The sequence below is a fragment of the Apium graveolens genome, chromosome 10 (assembly GCF_009905375.1).
Source record: "Apium graveolens cultivar Ventura chromosome 10, ASM990537v1, whole genome shotgun sequence".
NCBI lineage: Eukaryota > Viridiplantae > Streptophyta > Magnoliopsida > Apiales > Apiaceae > Apium > Apium graveolens.
The window spans coordinates 154,697,825-154,704,025 of record NC_133656.1 but is presented as its reverse complement, the minus strand read 5'-3'; the positions used below and the strand labels follow the sequence as shown (position 1 = coordinate 154,704,025).

General features: G+C 42.0%; 1 non-coding gene across 1 annotated transcript; it reads right to left on the bottom strand.

Moving 5' to 3' along the window:
• Positions 1-622: 622 nt before the first annotated feature.
• Positions 623-728, bottom strand: LOC141694869 (small nucleolar RNA R71). Its single transcript, XR_012564150.1, has one exon. It is a non-coding gene; the product is annotated as a small nucleolar RNA R71 (small nucleolar RNA).
• Between the last annotated feature and the right edge of the window lie 5,473 nt (positions 729-6,201).

The window sequence follows — 6,201 nt, the reverse complement described above, 5'->3', positions numbered from 1 at the left end:
CAGTGTTAATTTATAGTTTATTTGCTTTCCATCAGTGGTCGTTAAAGTTCATTGACTCGGACATTGTTACTTATCTGTTTCCTGTCTTATTTCAGGTACTCTAGCGAGGGTGTATGCATACGCGTTCGCGCACTCGTAAGAGAACTCTGGATAAAGCCGAGGAAGAAGGTGTGGTGGTTCGAAAGGAAGTCTTTGAAGAAGAAAATAAGGTAGAAGAAGAGAAAGTCGAAGAACCAGTTTTAGTAGTGATGGGAGATCAAGGAGAAAATTCGAATGCGTTGATGGACTATTCTCAGCCTAAGATCAATGATATTCAGGCCAGCCATCAGGGCTACGACTTTTGAGATCAAGTCAAGCACGAAAGATGATACATAACTCAGTTCAATTTGGGGGTTCTCCTACTGAAGACCCCAACTTTCACATCAGGGATTTCATCGAGATCTGCGACACTTTCAAGTTTAATGATGTGACTGAAGATGCTATCAAGCTGCGACTCTTCCCATTCTCTCTGAGGGACAAAGCTAAGTGCTGATTACATTCTCTACCAGCAGGTTCTATCGCCACTTGGGAATATCTTGCTCAAAAGTTTCTCACTAAATTCTTCCATATGGCGAAGACTGCTGCAATCAGGATGCTCTTACTCAGTTTCCACAGAAAACTGGAGAATCTCTGTGTGAGGCTTGGGATCGATATAAGGAGATGCTAAGGAAGTGCCCACACCATGGCATGCCTGATTGGATGATTATTAACTATTTCTATAATAGATTGGGTGCTACTTCTAGACCCATGCTCGATACAGCATTAGGAGGAGCCTTGTGGGCTAAAAGCTACGATGAAGCTTATGAACTTATTGAACTGATGGCTGCTAATGAGTACCGTAATCCTTCCCAGAGAATGACTCAGGGAAAGGTAGCAGGAATTCTGGAGTTAGATGCAGCAACTGCAATAGCTTCCCAACTTGATGCTTTGACGATGAAGGTGGACACTTTAGCTAATTATGGAGTTAATCAAATCGCTAGTGTCTGTGAGCTTTGTGTTGGTGCCCATGAGACTGATCAGTGCACAATTTCTAGTGAATCATCTCAGTTCGTGAGCAACTTTCAACGTTCGCAGCAACCTGTGCCAGCCACTTATCATCCCAACAACCGTAATTATCCTAATTTCAGTTGGAGCAACGCTCAGAATGTGGTTCAACAGCCTTATCAGTAGTATCCAGCTAAGAAGTACAACCCCCTGGTTTTCAGCAACCGTAATATGTACCAAGACAATAACTCCCGCTGCAACAAGCCAATGCAAAATCTGAATTAGAGGAGTTGAAGCTTATATGCAAGAGTCAAGCTGTTTCTATCAAGATCTTGGAAAATCAAATTGGGCAAATTGCCAATGCCTTGCTAAATCGTCGGCCTGACACACTACCTAGTGACACTGAAGTGCCAGGAAAGAGGGAAGCTAAGGAGCAGGTAAAGGCAATCACTTTGAGGTCTGGAAAGGTTGCGAATCCTGAACAAACTCAAGTGTTGACTGAAGAAGCTGGGGATGAGAAAGAAGTAGAGCAGCAGGAAGTAGAAGTGGAACCAAGAAAGACTACTGTTGAGCACACTCCTCCTAAGGGTAATACAGGGGAGAAACAAATTTATCCTCCACCGCCTTTTTCTAAGCGGCTGCAGAAAAAGAAACTGGACAAGCAATTTGAGAAGTTTCCGGAGGTGTTCAAGAAACTTCATATCAACATAACTTTCGCTGAGGCTCTTGAGCAGATGCCTAGTTATGCAAAGTTTATGAAAGGTATTCTCTCTCGGAAAGTGAATCTAGATGATTTAGAGACAGTCGCTCTCACAGAGGAATGCTGTGCTGCAACAGAAGTTACCTCCAAAGCTTAAGGATCTAGGAAGCTTCACTATTCCGTGTACTGGTGGAAAAGTGTCTTCTGACAGATGCTTATATGACTTGGGAGCTAGCATCAATCTGATGCCTTTTTTAATCTTCAAGCAGTTGGACTTACCTGATCCAAAACCAACTAATATGACTTTGCAATTGGCCGACCGTTCTACTACATATCCGCGAGGTATTGTGAAGGATGTCTTGGTCAAGATTGATAAACTCATCTTCCCTGCTGATTTCGTCATTCTTGATTTTGAGGAGGATAAGAAGATTCCCATAATCTTGGGAAGACCTTTCTTGGTGACTGGCCGAACCTTGATAGATGTGCAGAAGGGTGAGCTCACAATGTGAGTGCTGGATCAGGATGCAACTTTTAATGTGTTCAATGCTATGAAATTTACTACAGAAAATGAGGAGTGCTTAAAGGTGGAGTTGTTTGATTCCGTGGTTACTTCATAACTTGATCAATTGCTAAGATTTGATGCCTTAGAAAAAGCCTTATTGGGAAATTCAGATAGTGAAGATGACGAAGGTGAAGAACAATTGCAATATTTGAATACTTCTCCCTGGAAGAGGAAGATTGATATGCCTTTTAAATCTCTTGGAATGAAGGAATTGAAAAAAGCTCCTAAACGCCTCAAGCCATCTATTGAGGAAGCTCCCACTCTTGAGATTAAGCCTTTACCTGAGCATTTGAGGTATGCGTTTTTAGGTGATGCATCTACTTTGCCTGTTATTATTGCATCTGACCTTTCAGGTAGTGATGAGGAAACATTTCTGAGGATTCTGAGAGAGTTCAAATCGGAAATTGGCTGGACTATAGCAGATGTCAAGGGAATCAACCCTTCTTATTGCATGCATAAAATTCTGCTAGAGGAAGGTAGCAAGCCTACGGTCGAGCAGCAAAGACGGCTTAATCCAATCACGAAGGAAGTAGTGAAGAAGGAAATTCTTAAGTGGCAAGATGCAGTGATCATCTATTCTATTTCTGACAGTTCATGGGTAAGCCCGGTTCAATGTGTGCCAAAGAAAGGTGGAATTACTGTGGTAGAAAATGAGAAGAATGAGCATATTCCTACACGAACAGTCACGGGGTGGAGAGTTTGCATGGACTACAGGAAGCTGAACAAGGCCACTAGGATGGATCATTTTCCTTTGCCCTTCATTAACCAGATGCTGGATAGATTGGCTGGTCATGAGTACTACTGTCTTCTGGACGACTATTCGGGTTACAATCAGATTTGTATCGCTCCTGAAGATCAGGAAAAAACTACCTTCACTTGTCCATTTGGTACTTTCACCTTCAGACGAGTTTCTTTTGGTCTGTGTGGTGCACCAGCCACATTTCAGAGATGTATGATGGCCATCTTTTCGGATATGATTGGATAGAATGTGGAGGTGTTCATGGATGACTTTTTTGTATTTGGCGATTCTTTTGATGAATGCTTGTAAAATCTTTGGCACGTTCTCAAGAGGTGTGTTGAGACCAATCTGGTTCTCAATTGGGAGAAATGTCACTTTATGGTGTGACAGGGCATTATTCTCGGGCACAAGGTTTCTAGTAAGGGTCTTGAGGTGGACAAAGCCAAGGTGGGGGTCATTGAGAATCTTCCTTCACCTATTTCTGTTAAGGGATATCACAGTTTTCTTGGTCATGCGGGTTTTTATAGGCGTTTTATCAAAGACTTCTCTAAGATTTCAAAGCCATTGTGCAGTTTGCTAGAGAAAGATGTCCCTTTCAAGTTTGATGACGAGCTGATTGGAATGAACCTTTTGAGATGATATGCGATGCAAGTGACTATGCAGTTGGAGCAGTTCTTGGGCAGAGGAAGAATAACATATTTCATGTAGTCTACTATGCTAGAAAGACCCTAAATGGTGCCCAACTAAATTATACTACTACGGAGAAGGAACTTTTGGCTATTGTCTATGGTTTTGAGAAATTTCGATCTTATCTACTTCGGACTAAGTGACAGTTTTCACTAATCACGCTGTAATTCGTCATCTCGTCTCAAAGAAGGACTTGAAGCCTAGATTGATAAGATGGGTTCTTTTGCTTCAAGAATTTGAACTAGAGATCAAGGACATAATGGGAACTGAAAATTAAGTTATCGACCATCTCTCGCATTTAGAGAAACCTAATGCTACTTCATTGGACAAGACATTGATAAATGAGTCTTTTCCCGATGAACAATTGTTCAAAGTGCAAGAAGAAGAACCGTGCTTTGCAGACATTGTGAACTACCTTGTGAGTAATATCATGCCTCCCGACTTATATTATGCTCAAAGGAAGAAGTTTCTACATGAAGTGAAGTGTTATATGTGGGATGAGCCATTTATTTTTTGATAAAGAGCTGACCAAATCATCAGGAGATGTATTCCTTACAGTGAAACGGGGGATCTTGCGAGATTGCCACTCAACGGTTTATGGAGGACATTATGGTGGAGAAAAGACAACAGTTCGTAATTTGAAAGCAGGTTTCTTTTGGTCAACCTTGTTTAAAGATGTTCACCAGTTCGTTTTGAAATGTGATTGATGTCAACGTGTGGGTAATATGTCTAAGAGGGATGAGATGCCTGTTAATGTGCTTCTCGAGGTTGAGGTCTTCGATGTTTGGGAATTGACTTCATGGGGCCATTTATCTCATCCTGTAACAATCAGTATATCTTGTTGGCGGTTGATTATGTGTCCAAATGGGTTGAAGTTAAGGCGTTTCTAACGAACAATGCGAAAGTGGTGCTTAATTTTTTTCATAAGCAGATATTCACAAGATTTGGAACTCCAAGAGTCATAATCAATGATGAGAGGTCGCATTTTTGCAACCATAAGTTCGCTGCTATGATGCAAAGGTATAATGTGAATCATCGCAATTCCATGGCTTATCATCCTCAAAGAAATGATCAACCTGAGGTGTCTAACAGAGAGATCAAGCGCATTTTAGAGAAAGTTGTGTGTCCCTCGAGGAAAGATTGGTCTTTGAAGCTTGATAAAGTTGTTTGGGCGTATAGAACAACATTTAAGACTCCATTGGGAATGTCGTCATTTCAGTTTATTTATGGTAAGGGGTATCATTTGCCTGTGGAGCTCGAGCATAAGGCATATTGGGCTATGAAGAAATTGAATCTTGACTTGGATATGGCTGGAAAGAAGAGGATGCTTCAATTGAATGAACCCAACGAGTTTCGACTTCAAGCTTATGAGAACAACAAAATGTACAAGGATAAAGTCAAGAGGTGGCATGATCGGGGTCTAGTGCTCAAATCATTTGTGCCGGGGCAACAAGTTCTTTTGTTCAACTCTCCTCTCCGTCTTTTTCCTGGAAAACTGAAGTCAAGGTGGTCAGGGCCCTTCATAATCAAAACCGTGTTTCCACTTGGAGTGGTGAAATTTTTTGAGAATGATCCGGGCCAAGCATTCAAGGTAAATGGTCAGAGGTTGAAGCATTACTATGGTGACACGGCAAACCGCGAGGTGGTTAGTGCAGTTCTATTGTCCATTTGAGCTCAAGGTTCTACGTCAAGCTAGCGACGTAAAAGAAGCGCTTCTTGGGAGGCAACCAAATTTTGTTATAAATTAGTAGGTAGTGGAAACAAGAAGAAAGGAGAAAAATATAAAAAAATCAGAAAAAGAAAATAATTCAGGGCCAACTTCAGTAGCCAAGCGTGTCCGCGCTGTTTTTCCGATAACCAAGCGCGCCCACACTGATCTAGCACGCGCCCGCGCCAGTTTTCCAGAATATGAGCGCGCCCGCGCTGTCCAAGCGCGCACCCGCGCCGAGTCCCTGTTCAAAAAAAATAAAATATAACAGCAGAATAAAGAGAAAAATTGGGACTTTTACTCTAAAATCAATTATAACCCGATTTTTACTCTTCCACATCCCAAATTTCCCTCTCCCAATCAAACCCATTATTCCCACGATTCCCATAATCAATTCCCACTTCTATTCCAGATCTAATTTTCACCTCTCCACCTATAAATACACACACTTGTTAGGGGGATGACTGTAGAGTACAGTGCTGATGCCATTAGAAGGGTGATTGAGTAGCCCGCGAGGAAGCCCGGTCAGGACACCTGGAATGATAAGACTCCCGAGGACTTCAACTTGGATCTGATCGTTGCGACTCTGTGTGTGCCGAAGACTCACTTGAAGTTCAAGAGGGGCACTACTGATTATCCCACGTTCCTTGCGTCGTGCATGAACAGGTTTGAACAGGCTTGGAACTCTTTTATTTGTGCTAACATCATGCCATCTTCGCATGTGCATGAGATTACTGTGGAGCGTGATCATTTGTTGTGGCGTATTCTTTAGCGTGATTACA